Source organism: Poecilia reticulata, linkage group LG1, assembly GCF_000633615.1.
Source record: "Poecilia reticulata strain Guanapo linkage group LG1, Guppy_female_1.0+MT, whole genome shotgun sequence".
NCBI classification, from domain to species: Eukaryota; Metazoa; Chordata; class Actinopteri; order Cyprinodontiformes; family Poeciliidae; genus Poecilia; species Poecilia reticulata.
Window position 1 is genome coordinate 21,188,953 of NC_024331.1, and position 11,022 is coordinate 21,199,974.

The following is an 11,022-nucleotide window of genomic DNA, read 5'->3' on the forward strand; positions in this document are numbered from 1 at the left end:
TGACGCACAAGTGCACCGAACAGTGAAACAGATTGATCGATAGTTGTGTGGTCGCTGTTTCAAACTTCATGAATAACAAACAACATGAGCCGTCTGTCTCGGCAGTGTATAATCTGTCACGGCACACTGAGGTTTCTTTATCTCCAAAGTGATGATGTGACAGCAGCGTTCCAGATACAGGACATGAAATGTGGCTGGGAGACTTTTTTTTTTCTTTAACACACCTTTTGAACAGTTAATTGTGGTAGAAATCCTCCATTTTATTGTCACAAAGTAAATTTACACCTTGCTAAAGCCTTATTGATTTGAACCTTTTCACAGTTACAGCCACAAACTAAACAATGAGTCCAGAGAAATTAACTTACTTTTTAGAATCCTGGCATTTGAAATATACTTTATTTATTCTTACGTAATATTCTAATTTTCTGAGATGGTGAAATATGGATTCTCATTATCCGTAAGCCATAATCATCCAAATTAAGGGTTTGAAGTATTTCGCTCTTTGTGTCATGAATTTGAGTTTTATTTTCTGGAAAAATTGCTGAACTTTTTTTTTTGACAATCTATTCTTTTGAGCTGTGCTTTTATGTCATAAGTAAAATCCATTCCAGTCAGTCATGTTCAGAAGTCATCTAATTAGCAAATGGAGTTCATCTAAATGGAGCTTAGAATTTCACAGAACACGGTTCAATCTGTTGTCCAGAAATGGAAAAAGTATGACACAGGTGGGAGAATCTAACGCTGGCCAGAAGTCATGTAGGTGAAACGGCAAACATGTTGAAGAAGGTTCTCTGATCAGATGAAACCAAGTCATCTAAAACATGAGTGTAGGAAAACTACGTCATACTGAACAGACCGCGTTAAATGCAAAACATGGTGGCAGGGCAGAATCATGCTCTTTAGAAAAATAATTGGAAAGCAGGTTCTATCGATCGATCAATCTTTATTTGTAAAGCACTTTTCATAAAGTTAGGTGTAACACAAAGGTTTAATGCTGAAGAAGAGTCATTGAACCACACGCCACACTAAAATTATGAAATTAAATTAACCTATGTGTTTAGAAATGGGCTCCAACTGACCCCACACATGTAAAACTTGTATCATTTGCCACAGTTTGCCTCCGTCCTCGAACGCACAAGGGTTAACAGATATGCACTGTTATAGCGGAGCTATCTTAAGACTACAACTGATGGTGGAGCAGGAGTGAAGCCTTTTCTGCCAGGGCAGCACACATAACAAGCAGGCTGAAGTCCCCTACGGACACCAAACTGGTCACATTAGATAAAGCCGCTTCGTCTGCCTACATGGCAACTGGAATAAATAGTGTGGGTTACCAGCATTTCTTTGCAGGCTGAATAAATGCAATCAGTCAAGTAAAGCTTTTGACTGCAGCCCATAGGTGATTTTACTCTTTATATGCCACATCAAGAAATGTGCTTTCATTCGCAAGTGACTCGCAGTGAATAAGGATGTTAATGAAAGTTCATTTAAATAAGTGAAAATAATACCAACTTTGAAAGGTAATTTTTTACTCAAACAAATTTTCAAGAGTATTATAGGTAAAAGTTTAAACATTATTGACTCTCTTATTTTGGTAAAAAAAAAATAAAAATCCATCCATGTGTTTGTTTTTTTTCTACATTTGTTTATGAGAAAAGTCCCAACTACTTTCATAAGTTTAGAATAATAATTAATGTTACATTTTTCTTTTGACTGGTTGTGATATTTATGTTTTGAAGGTGCCCAGCAAGATTTTCAACTTGAATATGATTGTCAAGTTTTGTGCCACCTCAGCTTCTTCCCAAACTTGAAAAGGCTTTCTTCCCCCAAAGAGCCACAATAACAACTCATCTCAGTGACATCTTTTATTTATCTTTTCTTTAGATGAATCTCATCGACAGCATTTTAACAAACATGTGGTCACATGGGCAGTGGTTCACATGAGTAGGTCACAGAGTAGTCAAAGAGTACGCTGAAAACCTACAAATTGAAGAAATATTAGTTACAAATAACAATTAATTTCTTACAGTTAAAATGAACCAACTCATTTCTAAAGTAATGATTTAATAATTTACTTGTAAGTCAACAGTGAATGAATAAATAAACTATTCCAAACAGTGCATTTAATTTGGTTCCGAACACATGAAAAACATTGCATCAAACAAATTTATGTTGGTCTTCTGAATGCAATTTGAATGACATAAACTGTGAATAATGCCCATTCCTACCAGTGATATCTTTGAGAAAGCTTTCAGTTGAGGTTCTTTGTCTGAAGAGAGATGATTGTGAGCACAGGTGTGCCAAGTTACCTTATAGATTTGGCTGCTGAGTTTGAGCAGTGAAAGGGATGGGTGCGCTTGATTCTTTAGCGAGGTGCATGCCAGTTGGGTGGAGATGGTGAAAACATTCAAAAATGTACCATTTGCTGTTTTGACTCGACACTGATAAAGAATTTGCTGAGGGGGTTAAATATTAATAATAGCTAAAAGGACCAACCTGAAAGACTTGGATTTCATCAGCAGAATACCAAATGAAATATGCAAGTGCAATTACTGCAATTACAAGGAGGGTTTGATTGTTGTTATGGCAGCAAACATTTTCCACTGATTAGGGTGTGCATATTTTTGACATACTTTTCTTTAATTGAATATAAACAAAATGTTTTTTTTTTGCTTTTTTTTCAAAATTGATTCCTACTTTGCATTGCTTTATCATTTGAGAGGAGCTAGTCTTATTTTTAACAGGCTTTTTGGTCAAAAATAGTTTTAAATATAAACCTGAATGTATCTGGTATATTTACGTATATATCTGATATATTTATTTGTCTTTTTGACTGACTAGTACTAAACTAGTCAGTCAAAAAGTTTGCAGATTGTTATACCAGTCTTGCATTGTTAAATTCTAACAGCTTTATTTCCGCTTCACCATCTTTAACTTTAAATGGACTGCATCTAACACAGACTTGTATTTCATGGGGTTATCATCGGCCAGAACATTTTATTTGTTCTGCAAAACACAGTGCTGCAGGAACAGTCCGCTTTTGTGGAAATTACCTAAGTAGAAAGCTACACAAATCATCCGGGCCATTAGAATTATACATCACATTACCTTTTTACAGGTTTAGTTTCTCTGTTTAAGTCACAGTTTTCCCATCTACAGAGCATAACTGATTATGCTGGAGTGAAATGCAACTGCGGGAGGGCTCTGTTGCAGAAGTGAAATCTGTAATACCTCTAATTTAAAGAATCACTGAATCATGTCAGATGTCGGAATGAGAGATGCTGTATTAAAAAGGCAGATGTTCTGATCTGGCCTGCTGGAAAGAAATGGTATTAGGTGGCGTAGGTTCCAGCTGAATTTCATAACAGAAACTTTTAACTTTGGGGTTTAATTCTTAGAATTTGTTAATGAAAATCACTGCTAATTATAAACCAGAGCATAGAATAAAAATCACAAAGAAACAATTACGGTAGTCATATGTATAGATGGAATGAATCCCTGCTATTTGTATGAAGTCGGGGACATGTGCTTATGGACTGTTTGTGACAAGTCTATTATTTCACTGAAGTGTGAAATATGACTATATAATGAAAAAGTCTCTAATAGAAATACTGAGCCTATATTATCACTCCCCAGACTGAGTTACTCCGATAAACAAAAACTAAATCATACAGTTGGCCAACAGTTTAACTTACACACACTTGTAGAAATATTTTACTGTGGTCTTTCACAAAAAATTTTAATGACATTATTATGTTTTTTATGTTTTTTCATACTTTTCACAAACTTCAATGTATTTTTAGGAATTTTTCTTTAGATAGAAAATCTTGTTAATTTGTGGTTGACCCCTCTTACTCTGAAACCTTAAATAAAGCACAGCTCACCTGTGTAATTTAACCTCAGTATAAACACGTCCCTTGTGTTTCTATCCTCAAAGGTTTGGTAGAGAACATTAACAAACAAACAGGATTATGGAGACCAAGGAATACAAAAGCCAGATCGTTTACAAAGGTGTGAAGAAGTTTAAAGCAGATTTAGGTTACAAAACAATATCCCTGAGCCTTCCATTCTCAAAAAGTGGAAAGAATATGGAACAACTCTAAACCTACCAAGCCATCCATCCATCCATCCATCCATCCATCCATTTTCTTCCGCTTATCCGGGGTCGAGTCACGGGGGCAGCAGCTTCAGAAGGGAGGCCCAGACTTCCCTCTCCCCAGCCACTTCTTCGAGCTCCTCCAGGGGAACCCCAAGGCATTCCCAGGCCAGCCGAGAGACATAGTCCCTCCAGTGTGTCCTGGGTCTTCCCCAAGGCCTCATCCCGGTGGGACATGCCTGGAACACCTCACCAGGGAGGCGTCCAGGAGGCATCCTGACCAGCCACCTCAACTGGCTCCTCTCGACGTGGAGGAGCAGCGGCTCTACTCTGAGTCCCTCCTGGATGACCGAGCTCCTCACCCYATCTCTAAGGGAGAGCCCAGCCACCCTGCGGAGGAAACCCATTTCGGCCGCTTGTACCCGTGATCTCGTTCTTTCGGTCATGACCCAAAGCTCATGACCATAGATGAGGGTGGGAATGTAGATCGACCGGTAAATTGAGAGCTTTGCTTTTTGGCTCAGCTCTCTCTTCACCACGACGGACCGGTACAGCGCCCGCTTCACGGCAGATGCTGCCCCAATCCGCCTGTCGATCTCCCGCTCCCTTCTTCCCTCATTCGTGAACAAGATCCCCAGATACTTAAACTCCTCCACTTGAGGCAGGACGACCCCCCTGACCTGGAGAAGGCACTCTACCCTTTTCCGGCTCAAGACCATGGCCTCGGATTTGGAGGCACCGAGCCTCATCCCGGCCGCTTCACACTCGGCTGCGAACCGCTCCAGTGAGAGCTGCAGATCACGATCTGATGAAGCCAACAGGACCACATCATCCGCAAAAAGCAGAGATGCGATCCTAAGGCCACCAAAACGGATCCCCTCAACACCTCGGCTGCGCCTAGAAATTTTGTCCATGAAAGTAATGAATAGAATCGGTGACAAAGGGCAGCCTTGGCGGAGTCTAACTCTCACCGGAAATGAACCCGACTTACTGCCGGCAATGCGGACCAGACTCTGACACCGGTCATACAGGGACCTGACAGCCTGTATCAAAGGGCCCGGTACCCCATACTCCTACCAAGCCATGGCTGTCCATATAAACTGACTGGAGATTGTGAGCATTCATCAGTAACTTCATTTTGTCAAGAACTAATTTAATTGTTGGCTGCCACTTTAGCAGCAGGCCACTTAACAAACTGTACACTGTGCTATTTAAAGGACACTTCTCATCATTGTCAATGCAGGAGCTCCTATGAATTGCCTTTTGCTTACTTATTAAGTTTGGCAACCTTCCTAATAATACAGTTAGCCACAGCACAATCATAGACATCATCATTGTCTGTTTATGTAGCTGTAACTCTGATAAGCTGAGAATGTGTCATGCTTTTTCCAGTCCCCTGCAAAGACAGAATATATTAATCAGCATAACACGGCTTAAGAAGCAAATAGTGTATTACTGGTCTCTCCCAGCCATTAGGGACAGTTTTTATTGTTTCCGATACAATATTTGGCAGTAGGAGTTCACCTTTGGGTCACTGGGTTGATTCCCAGTCTGTCCGCCTCTATCATTGTGTCCATGGGCAAGACACTTCCCACAAGTGCAGTTTTTCTGCTGGTGTTGGTCAGAAGGGCCAATGATGAGAAATAGCAGACTTGCTTCTGTCAGACTGACCCAGGGCTGCTGGATTGTTGCTACAATCTAGTAAATTACCATTATCAGTGTGTGAATGTATGCTTGAATGGAAATGACTGATTTCATTATAAAGAGTCTTGGAGGGTCCAGAAAAGTGCTATATAAGTCTGATGACATAATAGGAAAATGTACAATGTTCACAGGTGGGAAGAGAAAGAAGTAATAGATCAGACAAGAGGCTGGAGATAAACAAGGAAAGGCGATGCTGAACAAAATTGTCTGACAAGGTGGAGAACACAGGAGGTACAAAAACTGTAGCAAAGAGTTGAGTGCAAAGATAACATTTTGAGTCCATTTTGTCAAAATACCTGTGATTCTACAGACCTGTACCTTCTGCACCCCTTTTTAATTAATAAAACTAATAGTAAGATAACATTTCAATGCAGTTAATGAGTAAGTATTCAGCTGTTTTGTTGTGTGTAAACCTTGAATGAAAACAAGCTGGAGATTGTAAAATCACAAAGAGGGGGATACTTCATGTGCCTTGGACCAGTGGGTCTCCATAGCGACGAGGCATTGAGAAAGTTGGTGCAGAGAGGAAACTTTCTCATGTTTTAAAATGAAATGCTACTTGCTTATCCTTCTCAATGAATAATCAAAGTTTTATTCTTTCTAGAGTAATGTAATAAATAGTTATTTTTAACAGTCATTGAGATTCATCCTTTAGTTTAAAAGTGTTTAGTGTATCATAAGGATACATAGAGACTTGACAGCAGGATTATGCAACCCCAGCCTGGAGACAAGTTTAAGAAATCAGTATTTGGGTAAATAAGGCCAGTTCTGACAACTAGTTTTAATACAACTTTGGGATTTTATGATTTTTGTTTGGAGTAAATAAATAATCTATAAACAACTTCATAAATGTTTAAATTATCTAAATATATTGCAAAAGAAGAAGAAATAATATAAAACCAATCGTAAGAGTTGCAAAACAACATCAACAAAAAAATCATTTTACCCTTTGTTTTTAATAGAAACAACAAAGTTAAATATTTGAGGCTTTCTGCCAAATACACTCCATGTCTGGCCATTGCTTTGCTAATGTGCACTGCTTGGAAAAGATATGATTCCCACAAGCTAATTCTAATTGAATAATTAGCTTCCAAGCCCCAGTTCAGAATGCGCCTTTTGCGTTTTTCTCTCAGCACATTTCTTGCGAGACTATCAGAGCAGTAGATTTGACACTTCAGTCACATCCCTGTTGTCAGCTTTCGTCGGTTCTGCTTTAGTGCTCTGCCACAACTCGGGTCAGCGCTCGAGGCTATTTGCTTTGATTAACTAAAAATTCAACCAGGATTGGCAGTTTATTTGCCAAAGGAAGAATAATGGACCTCAATTATTTCCTAATTATCCGTTAACTGCTATAAAAAATTATGCTTTTCCTGAAGAATATCAGGTGCGAGCTTCATTTTGCAGTTGTTTAAGTGGGAATTTGTATAGGTTATAGCAACTATTGATCAGCAGCAGACTGGCAGAAAAAATCAATGGGGTAATGGCAGAGGACATAGTTGCACAGAACAATAATTTAAACACAAACTCAAAGGAAATTGCACAGAAAAGAACTGAGCACACAACTGGCTTCCTGCAAACTGTGAAATAAATGCCCTTAAAAGCATTTGCTTTAGGCCTTAAAACTTGTTTTCTATAAAGCACATTTACTAGAAGCATTGCAGTAACACAGTTGGCTTAAGCACTATTGATTTTTAAGGGGTCATGTGAAGTGGATTTCAGGTGACACATTTTGTTCAATAAAACTCAAATAGCATTTAATTTTGTTTAAAAGTTTAACTATTTTCTTTATATCAGTACAACTTTTAATGAAAACTGAATATGCACCGCCTATGAAAAGCATTTGCCCCCTTTGGAAGTTTTACTCTTTCAACTTTTCAAATCACAAATCAGTCACGATCTACATAATTTGTATGGTTACAAAAAGTCTCCTACGCACTGAACATCCCTGGACTTCAGTTAAAGGGGCAGAATTATGTGATGTTAACGTTTTTGAGCTTCACATCACAATTTAATGTTATTCCCTTGTCTAAAACATACCTGGAGTGTTGCTTTGATTCTTTTTGTGCCATTTAGTGTCCCGTGTCAGCCGTTTGGTGTACGTAAAGAACAGTTGTAAACAGCATAGTGCACAGGATGCGCACTGTTGTCATGTTGAAGGGGATTTGCGGGAAAATTTGTGACTGGACTTGAAAAGGGTTGTTCACAGCTGATCCCCAAGAAGAATGGACAAACCCAACACAAGGGGTGATAACTTTTTGTAGACTGTACTAGTTTTCAAGCAAGCCTAAAACAATTTCTTTGATTCAGTACCTGAAAAACATCCTTTGAAAAATTAAGGACATCTCAATTGACAATCTGTGTGCATCTACGAATTGCATTTCAAAACAACCTTGCCTTTATTTTCTGCTTCCACTATAAATGTGGAATATGCTTTACTGAAAAATCCCTCCAGTTTACTCAAGCAAAATGCAGCTTTAAAAAAAAAAAGTTTTTGAAGTTTCCCTCAATTGCTATTAAGTCCTTTGGCTTAATAGCAATTGTAGTCGTTGTGGAGGAGGACACAGTGGAGGAGTTGGCTGCAAAGTGTGATGGTAAAAAGTGTGAGAGTAAAAGTTGTACCTGGTGATAAACATGCTGGGTTAAAAGACGCTGGTGTGGATGTTAAAAGGACAAAAGGAGAAGGAGAACTGGCCAGAAGGAGACCTGGAGAACTGCTTTTCAGGTTCATGAGGTGAACGTCAGACTGATGGAACATGACGATAAATTCGATCAGCAAAATCACACAGTAAGAAAAGAAATGTGTGATGTGTGCAAGAGTTAGAGCTAAGGCCAGCAGACAGAATGTCAGAAAGCCTGATAAAAGAGTCGGGTTAATAGATGAAAGTGAGAGGTGGCTCTCTGATCACTTACATGTCATTCAGAAACCAAAGATAAGATGTACCCTGCTGCTTTTAGAGTCTTACCTCAGGAGACAAAAAAAAACATGAAAAGGTTGAACAGAGTCTTTTTTTCATGATGTACGAGTTCAGTTGAATTTCACATCTCTAACAAGGTTCAGCCTGATTTGCAGCCTAAGGAAACTGCTGTCCATGAAAAAGAAACAGCTTTAACAACGATGAACACAACTTGTTTCGGATTTTCCTTTCTTATTTAATGAGCTTTTATGCTTGTCTTAATATTCAGGCCTTAATTAATATTTTTAAATTTAGTACCTTCAACAGAAATGGTGTTAGAGAACAGAAAAAAAAAGATCAATTGTAATAGAAGCAGGAAAGCTTAAACAGCTTGATGTGCTGTTTGTAAACCCAGTGATTTAAACAAGCAGGTAGACTGGAAGTGGGAGCAGACAGGGAAGTGTTTTTAGATCAACACTTAGTGGGGATTTTATTTTCTAAAACATTTGCTTCAGTATCAGTGAAAGTGGGATACGGGGTAAGGCTTTATTAGTTAATCAAAATGAGTTACAATTTAGAAGTCAGAGTTGATATTTCTCTTTTTTGCTGGTATTTTCATTTCCTACAAATTTGCACAACTTTTCTGTCACACTGCTTTGTATTTGCAGCATCACTGAGCTTTTGGGGTTTATTGTAAAATCAACCTCGTAGACTCAAGGACGTTAAAGTCTCAGTGCTGAAACACAATAAGCTGATTTTCCACCATGATGTGAGTAAACAAATGAAATGTGATTATTTTGAAGACATCTTCAAAATGTTTAGACTCTTGCAAATTGAAGGAGATTTTCCCGATATGCTGCACACGAACTGCTGCAATTGTGCCAGCTGAAGAATACAACAGTAATCCTTCTGTGAGTGCCTCCTCCGTAATTACAACTGTGCTTGTATGAGTCACTTCAAAGATTGTGTACACACTGATAACAACTCTGCCTTAATGAGTGCTTTATTCTGGACTAAACCAAATGGTTGCTTTCATTTTGTCAAAGCTATATAGTGTGTATCTCTCTCTCTCTGTGTGTGTGTGTGTGTGTGTGTGTGTGTGTGTGTGCGTGTGCGTGCGTGTGTGTGTGATGGAGCCTTTATTGGTGAGAGACACAAAGAACAATTGATGATCTCTTTCTTATGCTTCACATGGATGTTGAAAGGTGTAAATAAGTGTGTGCCATTAACATTTTTTTAAAGATATGAGACTACTCTTGTAGTGTTGAACGAAATGTAGAAAATATTGGAGTGTAGAGGATTTATAAGTTTTGATTTTGTAGCTATTTATTAAACCTTAGATGAGAAGATTTAAAGAAGTTGGACATTCACATGCACAAACAAGTAGCTCACACAATGAACTAGAGTAATTTGGTGTAAATTAAAATGAAAAAGAAAAGCTACATTTATAAAAATATTACATTCATCAATCACATTGGTATGTATATTTTGCTAAGATGGGGTTGGACCTCTTTTCAGATCCTTCTTTGTAAGCGCAAGGGATCATTAAACAAAAAATAAAAATAAAATTGCACATCAGTAAATTTGACCAGATCTTCAATCACCAACAACCATGCTCCACTTAAACTCACCTGAATCCCATTTTCCCCATTGTGATGCTCAGTTTAAGTTCAGTTAAAGCGTCTTCAGCAAATAAAGTGCTGGTGGGTATTCATCTCCTTGCCCGCCATATAATCTAAAGGTTTTAAACAGTTTTTAAAAATATATATTTTACTGTAAAAAGAACCTACATGATACAGAAAATGTTCACATTCAATATTACTACATTGGGAAAAGACAAAGTGCTGCTATGATAACCTCAAAAGGGTCAATGGGACACAATTATTTCTCTTTTCACTGCAAAACATCAGCATTTTTAACTTGGAAAAAAGTAATCAACCGTATAACTGATGCTGAATGTTTCAAACAAAATCTTAATTTGTTTTTATTGTTAGTGTTGTGGTGCATTAGTCACACTCCCTGGTCAGTACAAGTCATGTTTACAACAGTTCTCACATGAGCGTCAGAGAATAATCACATAATTGGATGCAGACGTTGTCAACAGATTCCTATTTACACATGCATCAGAGAGCAGCGGACTTTCAATGCATGAGACATGCTCCTGCAGGTTTTCTGGACAGCTTATGAATAAATGATTTCACAGGAGATGTGTTGATGTACATTCATGTGGTGCATTTATGAACTGTGACAAAAATGTTTGAGAAAATGTAAATATAGCAATGTTCATATCTGTCTATTCTGGAAAATATCCTAGAGCTGATATATATA

The 11,022-nt window shown here is 38.1% G+C and overlaps 1 long non-coding RNA gene across 1 annotated transcript; it reads right to left on the reverse strand.

Annotated features, from left to right (window-relative positions):
- Window positions 1-1,850: 1,850 nt before the first annotated feature.
- LOC108166300 (uncharacterized) lies at window positions 1,851-2,260 on the reverse strand. Its single transcript, XR_001776617.1, has 2 exons — window positions 2,229-2,260; window positions 1,851-1,980 (listed from the first exon to the last, which is right to left on the reverse strand). It is a non-coding gene; the product is annotated as an uncharacterized LOC108166300 (long non-coding RNA).
- Between the last annotated feature and the right edge of the window lie 8,762 nt (window positions 2,261-11,022).